This window comes from Miscanthus floridulus, chromosome 8 (genome assembly GCF_019320115.1).
Source record: "Miscanthus floridulus cultivar M001 chromosome 8, ASM1932011v1, whole genome shotgun sequence".
NCBI lineage: Eukaryota > Viridiplantae > Streptophyta > Magnoliopsida > Poales > Poaceae > Miscanthus > Miscanthus floridulus.
This window is the reverse complement of record NC_089587.1, coordinates 113,806,227-113,824,419: the sequence shown is the minus strand read 5'-3', so window position 1 is coordinate 113,824,419 and position 18,193 is coordinate 113,806,227. Positions and strand designations below refer to the sequence as shown.

The 18,193-nt window shown below is 43.7% G+C and overlaps 1 pseudogene; it reads left to right on the top strand.

Moving 5' to 3' along the window:
• The first annotated feature begins 14,589 nt into the window (after positions 1 to 14,589).
• LOC136469740 (uncharacterized) lies at positions 14,590 to 17,208 on the top strand (annotated as a pseudogene).
• Positions 17,209 to 18,193: the final 985 nt, after the last annotated feature.

The window sequence follows — 18,193 nt, the reverse complement described above, 5'->3', positions numbered from 1 at the left end:
TCGGGTGTCCTCGAGAAACCCGAATCATCCACGATTTCTTCCGAGCAGGATCCATCATAGAGTCATTGCAGTATTACAACAGTTTATTTATTAATATACATCAGAGTAAAATAGCGGAAGTTTTACAATAACTTAGTTACAAAACAGTTGTTTCACAAACTAAGTACAATTATTATTACAAACTATAGTAGTGGAGTAGCCTAAGTAACATGAAACAAAACACGCAATTAAAGTGCCCTGCCCAAGGGCCACACATTTACTCGTCATCTTCGATTTGAACAACCGTCATGCAGCACGGTCCAAGACAGACCTGCCCATGAGGCTCACCTGCAACAAGGGTGAAAGAACCCTGAGTACAAAAGTACTCAACAAGACTAAACCGACGTAAAAACGGAGAAAACTCAGGAATGAAGGCTCGAGGATTCAAGGTAAGGCTTTAGCAAGAATCAAAGTTCTTTTGCGTAAAAGCTCTCTACCAAGATTCTTTCTTTCAACATTTAAATCTTCATACTGATCACATATAAAGCTAACATGATCCATATTGAGATCATGAACTTCATATCAAACTCTTTCTGAAATCCTACTCAAGTTCCGTTTGTTAACTACGATGATGAACAGTGAGTTGAGTCTCCATAATCGAGGAGCAACGACGATTCAAACCGATTATAACCTAGCTGGGGATTCCCAACCACACGACATATGCAGGTCCCTGACCTACATATACCAACCTAACCTCAGATTCTCTAAAACAAGAACGGGTCCGCGCCACCCGAGAGCACAGTACTCCACCAATCCAGTCCATTGCCACATGGGTACACGCTACTCTCGCCATCTCTCCACTCCCAGTGTGTGAGTAGCCATTCTCATAATAGAATAGCCGAGTCTAGGCTTATCGGAGTATGTGGCCAGTACTACAAAGTCTCACCTCATGCAATTCAACAACGGACGGTTCTTAACCGACACAGGCGGAAAGAACCCGCTCACAAGACATCCATGTTTTGTGGCTCTCATACACCGAGTCCGCCCGGTCTAGAATTATTACTCCACATGATTATATCTCATGATAACATAAATACCCAATCGTATCCAAAAATCCATTTATATCTCGTAGGAGACAGGTAATCACCCAACTTCTATCGGTCTAAGCATGGCTAAGCATAATTAGGCATTCTTGGATTGAAGCTGGTAACAAGGTTGATATGGAAAAACAAGGTTGGTAATGCACCAATTAGGTTTCCACTCAACTCCTAATCACTTAATGCAACATTTAATAAAAAAATGATATAAATTTGTAAAACACAAGGTAGGTTTAAATGCGTCTGAGGCTTGCCTTGATTGTCGTAAAAGTCAGGTTCTAGAGATGTTCCACAGATATCAAACCCGACCTCAACCGGTGGGTTGACTTCCTCAACAACTTGATTGACTACCATGTTCTCACTTTCGTTCACTACACGTGGTAATAATGCCATGTTTAATATGATGCGAGATATAAAACATGATGCTTGACGATGGATGCAAAAGTTAATAACTTGAATACAACTTTCCTTCACGGTATAGTTACAAGCAAACAACTAACTAAACCTTCTCTAGGGTTTACTTAGATTAACATTTCTTAATCACAACTTGATCATAAACTCAAACACTTACTTAAAGTGCCAAAGATCATTTTATGCTAATGACCCAAGGTCATCACTAAATCCCAAATTCAAACAAAACCTAAGTCATTAAGGTTGACTATCTATTTTAATTAATTAAAAATTATGAAATAAATCAACCTTTTCCAAATGAGCTCCAAATTTTTGTGAAGACTCATCACATGATAACTAAGTGGAAAAACAATTTTCATAATTTTTGGATAATTATATAAGCCTAGAAAAATCATGGAATCCCATTTATTAATTACTTTAAGCAATTTTTATCACATTCAAAATGTACTTAAAAGTAACATTTAATATATTTCCTAAATAGTTCACATCTCACAGAGGTCACACAAAAATTTTCATAATTTTTGGAGCTCTGTTTATTTCTACACAAAATATACAAATCATAGCACTATTTAACCATTTCTGCAAAATAGAGAAATTCATTTTCCTTAAAACGGCCACTGACAGGGTGACCCCATCGGTCAGCCCACGCTGACCATGGTGGCGAGACCCTCTGACTGGCGACTACTCGCCGATGGTGAGGTTTCCGATGGTAAGGATTGCACCAACATGACCCCCTTAGTGCTGCGCTTCGACTAAGGGTACTGGTTGAGCATCTAGATGGCTGTAGTGACCTCGCCGGCGACGATGGCGGCACGATAGTGTCCCACCGAGACGGTGATGGTGAACTATGGCCTCGCCGGCTAAACAAAAGTCTCCGGCGTACTCAGCATATCCTAACGGACTTAACCGAGCACTTAATCGGTCCAACAACGCTTCACAGCACAAGCAGCGACGCGCGCAGCGGCACGGCGGAGCAAAACTCATCGGCGACCCATGGTCCCATGGTTACGGCATGGTAGAAGTAAAATAGAGCACACAGACATGATTAGTGGCTCACCCTGAAGCTGATGCGCGTGAGAACGACGGCTAAGTCAAGGTGGAGCTAGGTCGTCGGCGTTGGAGACGACAGCGGCAGGGTGAACTCACGGCAAAGCTCCGTTCTGAGGAAAGCAATGGACCAAATGATCAACGATGAAGCTCATGAACATCACAAGAGAATGAAGATCAAGAAACAGCAAAGTATGAAGCAGGAAGCCCACCCGAACTCCTTATCCACGGTGGAATGGATCACGGCTGCTCCTTGCCGAAGTTGGAGAAGACGAGGTTGCGTCGGGCAAACCTAAGGGAACAAAGCTACGCAAGTGGGTGATATGGAGGCGCTAGATGATGGCGATCATGATGACATGCTCGGCTGAGGCTGGGAGGGCTCTACGGCTCCGACGTGAGCTCATCGGAGCTGGGCGGTGCTGACGAAAAACAGAGGGGAGGGAGAGAGCGACTGGACGATGCTCTAGAGTTATCAGGCGCGCGGAGGGAGGCGGAAGAAGGTGCGCTCGACACGTTACAGCAACGCAGACACGTCAAAGCAGGAGGTGGCACTCGTGGACGCGTGTGGAAGCCAGTGGAAGCTGGCCGGCGGCGAGAGCTGCCTGCTTGCACTGTTCAAGGTATTTACCGAATTGCCATTCGCTTCATTTCTCAAATTACTCTCAAATTTGTATGGAAACTCAAAAATCTCCAAAAATAAAAGTTGTTCCAAATTCAAAGTTCTACAACTTTTCTTCAATAACCATACCCAAATTCTATCTAGATTTGAAAATGCAAGTTTGAAATCAAAAGGGGACACTTTAAGAATTTATCCCCTTTCAAGTTACTTCAAATTTTATATAACAACTTTGAAAACTCTAAAAACCAACTTTGTACACATTGACAAGCTCTACACTTTTCCTTTTAGGCTCAACCCCAAAATGTGCTTATATTTTCAACTAGGTTTTCCAGGGTAGAATTTAAATGCTAGAAATTAGGGTTTTGGAATTCAAATTTAATACTAAGGTTATGAACTTGATTCATCCATACAAGTCAACACATATAATCATAAAAGTAAACTTGTTTTAGTGAATGCATATCAAAGTTTTCACTAACACAAGAATGATGTGCAATGCATATGATGACATGACATATTTTAGTGTTTAAAACACAAGAGGTGTTACAACCTTTCCCCGCAAAAGAAATCTTGTCCCGAGATTTAAAAGTCCTAGGATAAAATAATGAAAAAGGAAATGTGTCCAGCAAAAGCATTCTAAACTTGACCATAAAACAACTAAGGTCCTTTCATAAAACATGGTTCATAAGGACAGAGTACAACTAATAGCATTTTATATAGAAGCAAGGAACTTCGGAAACTATTCGAGCAAGTAATCTTCGGATTCCCAAGTAGCTTCTTCTTCGGAATGTTGATTCCATTATATCTTGTAGAACTTGATTGTCCTCCTTCGAGTGACACGGTCTTTCTGATCCAGAACTTGAATAGGATATTCGGAATAGGTCAAATCAGGTTCAAGTTCTACTCCTTCAATATCAACATTTTGATCAGGCACTCGAAGACATTTCTTTAATTGGGAAATATGGAACACATCGTGTACAACTGAGAGATGTTCCGGTAACTTCAAGCGGTATGCCACTTTTCCACACCTCTCCAAAATTTGAAATGGTCCAATATAACGAGGTGCTAACTTGCCTTTAACCCCGAAATGGTTGACTCCTTTCATTGGTGATACCTTCAGATATACATAATCTCCCTTATTAAACACCAATGGTCGACGTTGTTTATTTGCATAACTCTTTTGTCGGGACTGAGCTATCTTCAAATTATTTTGTATCTGCCTAACCTTCTCTTCTATTTCTTTCACAAGGTCAACTCCAAAGAACCATCTTTCCCTAGGTTTAGACCAATTTAACGAGGTTCTGCACCTATGACCATAGAGTGCTTCAAACGGAGCCATCTTAATGCTCTCTTGATAACTATTGTTGTATGAGAACTCAGCCAAAGGCAAACATTCATCCCACTTATTGGAATAGTTAAGGACACAACACCTTAACATATCTTCACGTACTTGATTTACCCTTTCAGTCTGACCATTAGTCTATGGATGATAAGCGGTACTATGCAAAAGTTTGGTACCCAACGAAGCATGCAATTGTTTCCAAAAGTTGGAGACAAACTGTGTACCTCTATTCAACACAATGGTCTTTGGTACACCATGTAAGCTCATGATTCGTGCTAAATATAACTTGGCATATTGGATAGTAGGATATATACTCTTAACTGGTAGAAAATGTGCTGACTTAGTTAGTTGATCTACAATAACCCATATTGAGTCAAAACCTTTTGATGTCTTGGGTAGACCGACGATAAAGTCCATACTAATATCCTCCCACTTCCAAGCTAGAATAGGCAATGGCTGTAACTCCCCAGCAGACTACAAATGTATAGCTTTTACTTTTTGACAAGTATCACACTTGGCTATATATCGAGCAATCTCTATCTTCATTTTGGTCCACCAGAATCTCTGTTTCAAGTCATGGTACATTTTATTACTTCCCAGATGAATAGAGAACCTGGTGGTATGTGCCTCTTCAAGAATTGACTATCGCAACTCAGGAACCTTTGGTACCACAAGACGATTCTTGAACCATAGCACACCTGCATCATCTATTCTGAAACATGCCACTTTTCCATTCCTAACTCTTTCTTTAATATGGTCTATACCCTTGTTTTCTTTCTGAGCGGCAATAATTTGGTCTTGAATAGTTGATTCAACAGTTATTTTGGTCAAACTACCTTGTTGAATTATCTCTATATTCAACTTTTCCATCTCATGACATAAAGTTGGATCCATTGTCTTCACGGTCATGCAATTGCAATGACTCTTACGACTGAGTGCATCTGCAACCACATTTGCCTTACCAGGGTGGTAATGCACCTCCAAGTCATAATCTTTAATCAATTCCAACCATCTTCTTTGCCGCATGTTCAATTCTGATTGAGTAAAGATATATTTTAAACTCTTGTGATCTGTATAAATATGACAAGTATTACCAAGCAGATAATGCCGCCAAATCTTCAAAGCATGGACAACTGCTGCTAACTCCAGATCATGAGTTGGATAATGTTCTTCATGTCGCTTAAGTTGTCTAGAAGCATAGGCGATGACTCGACCTTCTTGCGTCAATACACATCCAATACCAATACCAGAAGCATCACAATAAACGTCGAACGACTTCTCGATATCTGGCTATGCTAACACTGGTGAAGTGGTTAATAATCTCTTCAAAGTCTAGAAAGCTTCTTCATAGTCAGGTGACCAGACAAACTTGGCTTGGTTTTTTAACAATCCAGTGATGGACTTGGATATTCTAGAGAAATCTAGAATAAAATGATGGTAATAACCCGCTATTCCTAGAAAACTTCGAACCTGATGAACAGTGGTTAGTGGTTTCCAATCTAGTATATCCTTAACTTTGCTTGGATCTACCGCAACTCCTTCAGCTGACAAGACATGCCCTAAAAACTGTACTTCCTTTAACTAGAAGTCACACTTACTGAACTTGGCATATAACTGATGTTCTCTTAGGCGTGTCAGAACAACTCTAAGATGTTCAGCATGTTCTTTCTTATTCTTGGAATATATTAAGATGTCATCAATAAAGACTACTACAAACTTGTCTAGCTCAGGCATGAACACTGAATTCATCAGATACATGAAGTGAGCTGGGGCATTCGTCAAACCAAAAGACATTACCAGGTATTCATATAATCCATATCTGGTGGTAAATGCCATTTTGGGAATATCTTCAGGCTTAATTTTGATTTGATGATAACCTGACCTCAAATCAATCTTGGAGAAAACCTTGGCTCCAGCCAGTTGATCAAAAAGTAAATCTATCCGAGGTAAGGGATATTTATTTTTAATTGTCACTTCATTCAATGGTTGATAGTCAACACACAATCTCAGGGTCTCATCTTTCTTTTTTCACAAAAATTGCAGGACATCCCCAAGGTGATGAACTAGGTTGGATAAAACCTTTATCAATCAACTCTTGCAATTGTGTCTTTAACTCAGCTAATTCCTTGGGAGGCATCCTGTAAGCTCTCCTAGAGATCGGAGTTGTTCCAGGCTTTAGATCTATTCCAAACTGAACATCTGTATTAGGTGGTAGACCAGGTAAATCTTTAGGAAAAACATCTAGAAATTCACAGACTACAGGGATATCTCTAATCTATTTGACGGAAGTTGCACAAACTTTTTCCACTGATCTCTTTAAGATTGGAAGTTGGATAAGAAGCTAAGAATTACTGTCTGGCAAACTCAACCTTATTGTCCTATTCAAAGTATCTACAACAGCCTTATGCTGATACATCCAGTTCATACCCAGGATCACATCTATATCCTGATCTTTTAAAATAATCATGGTAGTGGGAAAAATGTGCCACCCAGGTTTATGGGTACCTGGTACACCATTTCCTTAGTACACAGACGTCCCCCGGGCGACTATATATAAAAATTCTCCTTTGTTTCCCCAATTAGAATTTCATGCTTTATGACAAAGGTTCTATTGATGAATGTATGAGATGCACCAGAATCAAAAAATATAACTGCAGGATGATCAGCGACAGGAAACATACCCAGCATCACTGGTTCCCCTTCTGGAATCTCCCTAGCTTGAGTATAGAAAACCCGTCACGTCTTCTTTTCATTTCTGGCCTTCTGAGCATTTTGGTTGTTGTTCTTGTCCTAAGCTTGACCCTGTTGTTGATTTCCGGGAGCTTTCTAAAAATTTGGATTGTACTGCTTAGGATATAGACATTCCGTAGAGAAATGACCTGACTTCCCACAATTGAAACATGGGTAATTGTGGCCTTGGGGTGTTGGAGCACGAACACTAGGAACATTTGTTGTTGTGAGTTTGGGTAAGTTATGGCAGGACGGACATTTGGTCGCTGCCCGGCTTGGAACAATGGCGGGCGATAAGGAGGACGGTAGTGATTCACCGGTTGATAAATTATCTTCTATCTCTTTTGATTGACACCGAAAGACCCAGATGGCACGCTCTTTTTCTTCTTAATTTCCTTATGCTGCCGATATTTCTCCTCTGAAGCAATAGCATTGTTAACTGTCTCATGATACGTGACATTTGTGCAGGTAGTCATCATGGTCTGAAGTTTAGTATTAAGACCACGCATGAACCACTTCTTCTGGGCATCTGTGTTAACATGCTCATGTGCATACTATGAAAGGTGATTAAACTTGCCCACATACTGCATGACTGTTTGATCACCTTGCTTCATAGCAAGAAACCTGTCCAGCTTCATGGCCATAACTCCATCTGGAATATAATGGGCACGAAAAGCAGTGCGGAACTCGGCCCAAGTTAACCGAGTACCGGCTGGTTGCATGGCCACAAGGTTCGCCCACCAAGCACCTGCTGCACCTCTAAGCTGTTGGGCAGTAAAAATAGGCTTCTAGAACTCAGTGCATGGAATGAGGTTGAACTTCTGCTCTATGGTATGAAGCCAATCATCAGCTTCAAGTGGTTCGTCAGCCTTGGAAAATACTGGTGTTCGTGTATCTGTGAAGTCAACATATGTAGCTTCTTGCCTTTGATGATTACGACCATGATTCCCTTGCATCATATTCTAATTGCTTTGAGCTAACTCCCGAAGCAACTGAGCATTATCTACGGTCACATGGACTAGTGCCGTGATAGCATCAGCCAAAGTTGGCGGAACTGGTGGTGGATCAAGAACACCACCCTCGTCTTGCGAAGAACCAGGAATATCTGAAGCCCGAGTATGAGGCATCTGTTCATGACAAACCAAACTTTACTCACAAGCATTTATTGAAATATTAAAAGAGCTTACTACAAACACATTACATTGGGTTTACTTATTTATACACAAGTCTGCACTTAAGCAAGATTACCCAGTTTGACTAGAACTCACTATATTACAACTCTACTCTTCTCCTTGATCACATCAAACCTCAGGATCGGTATCCATTCCAGAAACATTTCCGCCTTCATCGTCACTTTCATTGACCACCACTACTTCTAGATCCTCTTCTTCTTCCTCTTCAGGTTCATCATCATCTGCTATGATGACACCTAGGTCCATTGCATCTGCTTGAGGCTCATGATTTGGATTCAGGAGATTGTTCAGCCCTATGGACTTCTTCATGCAGATTGGTATAATATTCTTCTAAGTCTTCTACATAAAACTCTAACTCATGAACTCGGGCTCTAGCTATATCTTCTCTATGCCAAGCTTTATTTCTTCCGTCCACCATACGAACTAACATACGCTCATAGTTCTTATGAGTGGTGGTGAGACGCCTCAATTGATCCTGTAACTTGCCCACCTGGATGGCATCCAAGGCCCTATCTCTAGTAGTATGTGCTAACTCTGTTGAAAGCCTCTGTACCTTAGCCTGGGGATCGGGCCTCAAGCTGCTACTACTAGCACCATCACTCCTAGGGGCAAGCTGGTGATGAGGGACTCCTTTGGGTCCAACGGACTTATGAGGCATTACCTTGGTACGAGCCATACTGTAGAAAGCAAGATTTAATAACAGTAAGACAATCTGAGAAAAGTCTAAAGAGTAGTAAGAATGGGACTTATACTACTCAACCCAGACTAAGAGGGAAAGTAATTAACAAGTGGATTAATCATGATGCATGAATCGTCCTTACGAAACTTAAACATCAAAGCTCCTAAAGTACATAAACAATAGTTCTTATTATATAGGGCATAATAAGATTACTACTCCACCATATAAAGCCTTATTAATCAAATAAGGAATTGCGAGAATGAATTAAGATAAGTCGGAAGCAATTTGGACCAAATTAATAGATTAAATTTATTTGCCCCAAATCGTTTTGAAGTTTTTGTAAAACAATACTACAAAAACTTTGTAATGGTCACTCTGATACTAGTCTGTGGTAGAACCTCCTAAATTATAGGGCCCACATGCACCTGTCATTGTCCAATGACTTCTGACGACTATGCATATGTTCTCGGTAACTTAAGAAGTCTGTCGAGTGTCCTCGGGAAAGCCAAATCATCCACGATTTCTTCCGAGCAGGATCCATCATAGAGTCATTGTAGTATTACAACAGTTTATTCATTAATATACATCAGAGTAAAATAGCAGAAGTCTTACAATAACTTAGTTACAAAACAGTTGTTTCACAAACTAAGTACGATTATTATTACAAACCATAGTAGTGGAGTAGCCTAAGTAACATGAAACAAAACACGCAATCAAAGTGCCCTGCCCAAGGGCCACACATTTACTCGTCATCTTCGATTTGAACAACCATCATGCAGCACAGTCCAAGACAGACCTGCCCATGAGGCTCACCTGCAACAAGGGTTAAAGAGCCATGAGTACAAAAGTACTCAACAAGACTAAACCGACGTAAAAATGGAGAAAACTCGGGAATGAAGGCTCGAGGATTCAAGGTAAGGCTTTAGCAAGAATCAAAGTTCTTTTACGTAAAAGCTCTCTAACAAGATTCTTTCTTTCAACATTTAAATCTTCATACTGATCATATATAAAGCTAACATGATCCATATTGAGATCGTGAACTTCATATCAAACTCTTTCTGAAATCCTACTCAAGTTCCATTTGTTAACTACGATGATGAATAGTGAGTTGAGTCTCCATAATCGAGGAGCAACGATGATTTGAACCGATTATAACCTAGCTGGGGATTCCCAACCACACGACATATGCAGGTCCTTGACCTACATATACCAACCTACCCTCAGATTCTCTAAAACAAGAATGGGTCCACGCCACCCAAGAGCACAGTACTCCACCAATCCAGTCCATTGCCACGTGGGTACACGCTACTCTCGCCATCTCTCCACTCCCAGTGTGCGAGTAGCCATTCTCGTAATAGAATAGCCGAGTCTAGGCTTACTGGAGTATGTGGCCAGTAATACAAAGTCTCACCTCATGCAATTCAACAACGGACGGTTCTTAACTGACACAGGCGGAAAGAACCCGCTCACAAGACATCCATGTTTTGTGGCTCTCATACACTGAGTCCGCCCGGTCTAGAATTATTACTCCACATGATTATATCTCATGATAACATAAATACCCAATCGTATCCAAAAATCCATTTGTATCTCGCAGGGGATAGGTAATCACCCGACTTCTATCGGTCTAAGCATGGCTAAGCATAATTAGGCATTCTCGGATTGAAGCTGGTAACAAGGTTGATATGGGAAAACAAGGTTGGTAATGCACCAATTAGGTTTCCACTCAACTCCTAATCACTTAATGCAACATTTAAGAAAAAATGATATATATTTGTAAAACACAAGGTAGGTTTAAATGCATCTGGGGCTTGCCTTGTGTCGGTGTTTTGGACCGGCGGGCCCTCAACCAACTAGTGAAAATATACTGTGTGCCCCTAATCCCGGATGGTGATGCAAAGAGACACAAGGTTTATACTAGTTCAGGCAATAGGTGCCCTATGTCTAGTCTGAGAGAGCGATCTTGTATTCCTTGCACCGAGGTGCTTGTAGTAGGGGTTTACAAGTAGGGCAAGAGAGGGAGCTAGCCCCAGGTCTCTGCGTGGAGCGGCATGGGTTGCTTGAGATGTTGATCTCTTGCAGCAAGGAGGAGTGTGAGTTATAGAGCATTGTGCGTTGTTCGTCCGTGTGTGTCTGTCTGAGTCTATGTCCGTCTGTGCGTGTGAGCGTGTCTTCTCTCCAGAAATGGCCCCGGTCACTCCCTTTTATAGTTGAAGGGGGGGACAGGGGCGATACATGTGTTCGCTACGTGGCGTTTTGTGAGCGGAGGCGGTGTGCCGAGCCCTATAGGTCATCACTGTGGCGGCATGGTCGATGGAGCGGCCTTGTCCTTGATGCACTAGAGCGACATGCCGGTCACCCCCGATCCTGTGCGACATGAGAGCTCATGTGATGGCTTGGTGCAGGGCATGGCGCATACTGTGGACGACATGCCAGTAACTGTATATTGTTAACTTAGAGAGCCGAGGCCTAGTTGGTGTAGAGGCTGGACCATTGTGGGGGGCTCGGCGGGCACGAATCCTGAGGCTACCGAGGCTCGGAGGGAGCAGTTGGTCCCGTACACTGATTCCGATGCTATAGGGACCCGGACTTGACTCTCCACGCCGTGTTGTCCTTGGAGCAGGTGGGGTTAGGCAGCATAGTGCCACATGGGTGTCCATTGTGGGCACAGTACCGAGCACAGTGGCCGGTAACCCCTGCCCTGTCCTGTCCTGGATGGCATGGCATCGAGGTGACCCCCATCTCGTCGGTCACTCCACTGTATTGAGCCATCGTTCGACTGACGTCGCAGGAGTGGTTGGTCGCGCTAGTTGGATGTGACGTCCTGGTCGAGGCGGTGGTGATGGGCTAGCTACTAAGCCGGCCTCGAGCGAGTCAGAGAATCGATACCTCGTCCGAGGCCTTATGGGCGGGGCCTCGAGCGAGGCGGAGAATCGGTACCTCGTCCGAGGCCTTACGCGTGGGCCTCGGGCGAGGCGGAGAATCGGCACCTCGTCCAAGGCCTTACGGGAGGGGCCTCGAGCGAGGTGGAGAACCGGCACCTCATCCGAGGCCTTATGTTGGGGCCTCGGGCGAGTCGGAATACTATTCGAGGCGGGTCGGGCGGTCCAGCCGAGCCTCGGATAAGGTGGGGGTTTGCCGGTAGTTGTCTCTTGGCTTCGATTTTTACAGGGTCTAAGCGATTTTTTGGTTCTTGCTTAGGGGACCCTTTTTATGGTACCCGATAGTAGCCCCTGAGCCTCGGGGAGAGTGTGAGCGCTCTTCTAGAGGTTTTGACGAGACTTGGCTCACGGCAGCTTCTGGCGGGATGGTATTTCGTACTCGAGGCCTCGGTGGGTGCGCGCAAGCGCACCCGCTGGGTGTAGCCCCTAAGGCCCTGGAGGAGTGGATTTATTCCTCCAGGGGCTTTTCTCATGTTGAGCGAGGGGTTTTATTGTGTTTGCCAAGCCCACAAGTGTGAGTTTGGGTCGCTGGGCCTCGGCTTGGTTGCAGGAAGAGCCCCCGAGCCTATGCTCAGAGCAAGAGGACGATCAGGAGTTCTCCTATCTTTTTTGTTTGGCCCTCGCACATCCTTTTCGTTCAGAAGGAGGGGTGGAGCATGCCAGGCTACCCTCGGTGGGCGCGAGCAGTGACACCTCTGGTGAGCTGTTATCGGGTAAGTCCAAGTGGAGGCCCGTGCCCCATTCGATAGGGGTCGGCTAGCGGTCCAGAGACACACTCCAAAAGTACCAGAGGGCTTCTCTAGTGGGTCCCAGGGCCGTTCGATTGGCCCCAGGGGCTCGGTGCCTCCCTACAGTGGGATCCCATTCAGAGACCTCCCTACCGGTCTTGGACATGACTTAGGGCATCCCAAGCAATTGCTTGATTGGGCCTCGGCCATGTACGGGCTCACCCATAGTCATCCCTAACTCTGTTTGTCCTGGGGCGGCTGTCGAGACCTTCGGGGGCCCAACCTTCGAACCCCTGGACCATAACTGGCTCGGTGCCTTTTATTGCATTTGTCGAGCCCCTGAGTGCGAGTTCGGATTGCTGGGCCTTGGCTTGTTTGCAGGAAGAGCCCCCGAGCCTCTACGCGGAGCAAGAGGGCGATCAGGAGTTTCCCTATAAAAATGGGTTTTTTGAAAAGGTGCCATTACAATTCTTGAAGATTGGAAATATACCATTACAATTCGTCTAATCGCAAGTGTGCCATTAAAATTTTGCGATACTTTGAAATATACCATCGTATACGCCCGACGAACACTTGGGCCCGCTTGCAGGCATCCGTGGCATATGGTCGACCGTATCCGTTTGTCGCCCGTCTTCATCTAAACGGCGCGGTGAACGCCACCGTCTCCACCTCTCTCTCACTCGCACTTTCCCTGTCTCTCTCCTCGAGCAAGAACCCTAGGCTATGGTGGCGGCGGCGATTTCGGCGGTGGTGATGGCGACGATCCCGACAGCGGCGCAGCAGGCCAAGGAGACGGCGTAAGGGGGCCAGTCGAAGGAAAGCAATGGAGTAGCGTGCGCGTCAATGGCGGACGCGTCCCCGCGCGGGTCGCCGATGGTGGACGGCGACGAAAGGTACTTTTTCTCTCCTTGCTGAGCACAGAGATGAGTAGATTAGGCCTCGATTTATGCATTGTCGCTGGAGAAGTGCACATTTTGATGTGATTTGGTTGATGCTAGGGTTCCACTATTTTCTCTAGAGATTAAAGTGGAAGCATTCTGTACGATAGACTCTTTGGGTAGGAAAGCTTACACAAAGGGCTCTGTGATTAAGTGGGATGTGGAGATAGGCTTGTTTTCATTTGAGTTACTAATGACCAGCTTGCGCAATGCTGTCAAATGGTCTCGTACTCAGTGCCCAACTGCTTGGTACTATGACAAAAGGGTGTGTGAAGATGTCAGACTAGAAAACCAGTTCCAGATGAATGACATATTTGAGATGTATAAGGACCAGATGCGTTGCCAGATTGTTGTAGGAGTGTTTGATCAATCTGTTGCCTCTGTTGATCAGTTTGATGCATTAGAACCTTTATGTGTGATTCCTCCAGACATTGGCAATGCAATCCCTACTGACAGTAATGTTAACCAGTCATCATCTAAGGCAGATGATGCACCAAAGGTTCCCATGGAGGCTGAAGTTGAGCCTGAACTTGAGCCTAACAGGGAGCCCGATATGTTTGATAATGATGAAGAGTATGTGGGTTATGATGATGAGGGAATGTATATGCCAATACCACCAACACAGCCACATAGCAGTTCACAACCTCATAGTAATTCACCTCCACATGTTTCTCATGATGCTGTTAATGATGATGCTCATGCTTTTCCTACTGAGACAGAGGTCAATGATGTAGACCCTGAAGAGATCCATGTGATCCATGACCCAGAGCACCCCAAGATTGAGAAGGGGGAGTTATTTCCTGATATTGTTTCATTTAGGAAAGCTATCAGGCATTACGCTGTGACTAAAGGCTTTGAGTTAGCTGGTATCAAAATAGACCCAACAAGGTATATTGCAAGGTGCAAGGCTGAGCGATGTCCTTGGCGCATACATGCATCTAGGCTACATGATAAAAAGACAATACAGGTAACTGACCATGCACTAGTTCATTTGTGCATTTTTATTTGCTTGACCTGACTTGTTTTCTATGTACATTTCTATTTGCTTGACCTGACTTGTTTTCTATGTGCAGATCAAAGTACTTCCATCAGATCACGACTGTCCAACTACAAAACTGGTAGTAGGAAAGATGGCATCACAAGATTGGTGTGCAGACAGGTTGGGAGATTGGCTCAAGAAAAATCCAACAAAACGTGCAAAGGATTGCAAGGAGAAGTTGGAAGATGATTATGGCATCAAGCTGAAGTATTCAAAGGCTTGGTCAGGTATGAAGTTAGCAATAGATCAAATCCATGGTAGATATGAGGAAAGTTTTTAGTTGCTATTCAATTGGGCTGCTTAGATTGAACATGTCTCTCCTGGTAGCCTAATAGAGATAGAGCTTGATAAGATTGGTAAAAAGCAAAGATTTAGGAGAATGTTTGTTGCTCTTAAGCCTTGTGTGGATGGTTTTCTGGCTGGATGCAGACCATTTGTGGGTATAGATGCATCTAGTCTGCATGGTAAGTACAGAGGTCAGCTAGCTTCAGCAACCAGTGTAGATGGACATAACTGGTTGTATCATATAGCTTATGGCATTTTTGACTCAGAAACTGAAGATAACTGGAAGTGGTTCTTGCAACAACTTTCCAGAGCAATTGGTGATGTACCAAATCTTGTAATTTGTTCAGATGCATGCAAAGGCCTAGAGAAAGCAGTGGGTGCAGTGTTTCCAAATGCTGAGAATAGGGAATGCATGAGACATTTGTACCAAAACTTTTTGAAGCACTATTCTGGTGATGTAATCACAGACCACCTATATCCTGCTGCTAGAAGCTACACTAAAGGCCTATTCAAGTTCCACATGCACAAGATAGCTGAGTTTGCTCCTCAAAGTATAGAGTATCTTCAGACTCACCACAGCAGGATATGGTATAGGTGTGGGTTCTCAGAAAACAACAAGTGTGATTATTTGACCAACAATGTGTCAGAAAGCTTCAATGCACAGGTGAAGCACCTCAAAGGTTTATTTGTACATGAGCTGGTAGATAGAATTAGAGAGCTAATAATGGAGAAGAGATATTTGAGGAAGAAGATTGCTAGGCAGTGGGAGGATGGAATCCTACCAGGTGTGATAAAGGATCTTAACCTGATCAGCAATCATCTCAAAGTGGTCAAGGTCAAAGTCAGTGACGATGACATTGCTGAAGTGACTCTCTTGGATGACTGGAACAATCAGAAGAGGCACACTATGGACCTACAGAACCGTAATTGTTCTTGCAGGGAATGGCAGGTGACTGGAAAGCCCTGCAAGCATGCTTTGGCCTAGATACTTTCAAACAGAGGGATAAGGATTCAGGATTATGTACACGACTACTATTCTGTTGCTAGATTTAAGGCAGCCTACCAAGACAGGGTTGAGCCTATCCCAGATAGGTCACAGTGGCCTATTGTCGACCTTGGCTTCAAAGTGTACCCTTCATTACTGGGCAGAGGTGCAGGCAGACCAAGGGTTGTCAGAATTAGAGGGAGTTTGGAGAAGAGGGCCACTCAAAAGAAGGTCAGGTGCAAGAGATGTGGTGGTTTTAGGCACTTTGCCAAGACCTGCAAGTTCCCAGAACTAGGGGAGGATGGAGAAATAGGACAAGGGTCTTCAAAAAGGTATTCAAACTACTTGTGTGTTGCCATTTTGCTCCAAATTATCTTTTCCTATTACCAATCTACTCCTGTGATTCCACTGCAGGAAGAGGACAACTGTTGTCGCTGGACCTTCCCAGGTGAAGAAGGAGAAGACTCAGAAGAAGACTAATCCTAAGAAGAAGAAGAAGACACCTATCAAAAAAAAGCTACAGAAGGCAACAGCTGCACCACCACCAACTGTTGTTAGCAGCATCGGGCAGCTGGTCTTTGTTGCTCCACAAGCAAGTGGTACTAAGTAGCCACAATCTGCAATGCTTGATGGATAGCATGGGACATCTTTTGTGAACTCTATAGCCATCTTATGATCATTCTGTAATGATTATGAACTACTAATATGTAATGTGGCACTTCTGTTGCTTAGCTAGTAAACTCTACTATGTATTGAGGCATTTGAACTTGCCAACTTGCCAGCTAGTAAACTTCTGTTATGTGGCTGTGGTCTGTGTGCTTTGAACTATTGTATTTTCACTACTGTCATGTGGCTGTGGTCTGTGTGCTTTGAACTATTGTATTTTCTGGCTTCCTCAAATTGCTCTTTTCTGCGTTGTGCTGTTTGAATTTACTGATTTAAATGTTCTAAAGGACGGCAACACCCTTTATAATGAGCTGGAAGTTGTGGAGGGTATGAAACTTGACAGAGGTTACATCTCTCCGTACTTCATGTCTGTGCTGTCAAAGCTCCTGGTTTTGTCAAGTTTCTGTGTTTGGTACCATTTCTGTAGTTCTAATTGGAACGGTGTTCAGGTCTGTGCTGTCAAAGCTCCTGGTTTTGGAGAAAACAGATGTTTCTGTTGTGCATTTTGTTTCTTTGTATAATTCAAAATAGCATGTCTGTATAATTCACAATAGAAAACACTGTTATTCTTGATGGAGCTGGAGACAAGAAGTCTATTGAAGAGAGGGCAGATCAGGTTCATGCAATATTACTCTTATTGTGTGCTTACTTAAATTGCTTCTAACTTTCTGGTTCTGATAGTTTATGGATGTTGCAGATTAGATCAGCAATTGAACTCTATTGTATTTTCACTACTGTCATGTGGCTGTGGTCTGTGTGCTTTGATCTACTTTACTTTGAATGTTGCTAGCCCTTGTTCTCCTCATCCAAAATCAAGACAAGATGCTGCTGGAATTCTTACATAATTTCATAAAAAACATAGCACAATGCTGATCAATTTCATTACAGTCACTTCATCATCTGGGCAACAACTACACCTACCAGTACACCAACAAGGACACCTACTACAACAGATACATCTAACACAATCTGCATTTTCTTATTACCCATGTCCTGTGTTGCATTACTAACTGGACTAGGAACAACAGAATGCATGTCTCCAATTTGCGCTTTCAGTTTCCAAATGTCTTGAACAACAATGTCCAGTGTTTGCCTCATCTCACGGAGCTGTTGCTTGAAATCACCAATACCATCCCCAACTTGATGACGAAGGGGCAACTGGACCTGCATCTGCTGCTCCTTTTGTTGATTCAGAAACCAGGCCTCGTACTGCTCCTCCGAACGGATCCAGCCACAAGTTGTTGGATCACCCTGCGCACCCTAAATCAGTCAAATAGAAACCAAACAATGAAGATTCAAGGGTATTAACACAACAAAGCCTACCTTTATGTTGTTCGGGCACTTGACAAATGGGACATCCTTCGAGCGCTCTTGCTTGCTCACGATTCTGATTAGAGGAACATGGCATTCGGGACAGTCCAGTAGGGGGTACTGCATCCTTCGAGTGCCAGCAGCGGTGGAGCTCGAGCTCATCCTTGCCTGCGGTCGAGTCGCCCCCTTGCGCCGTTGCCTTGGC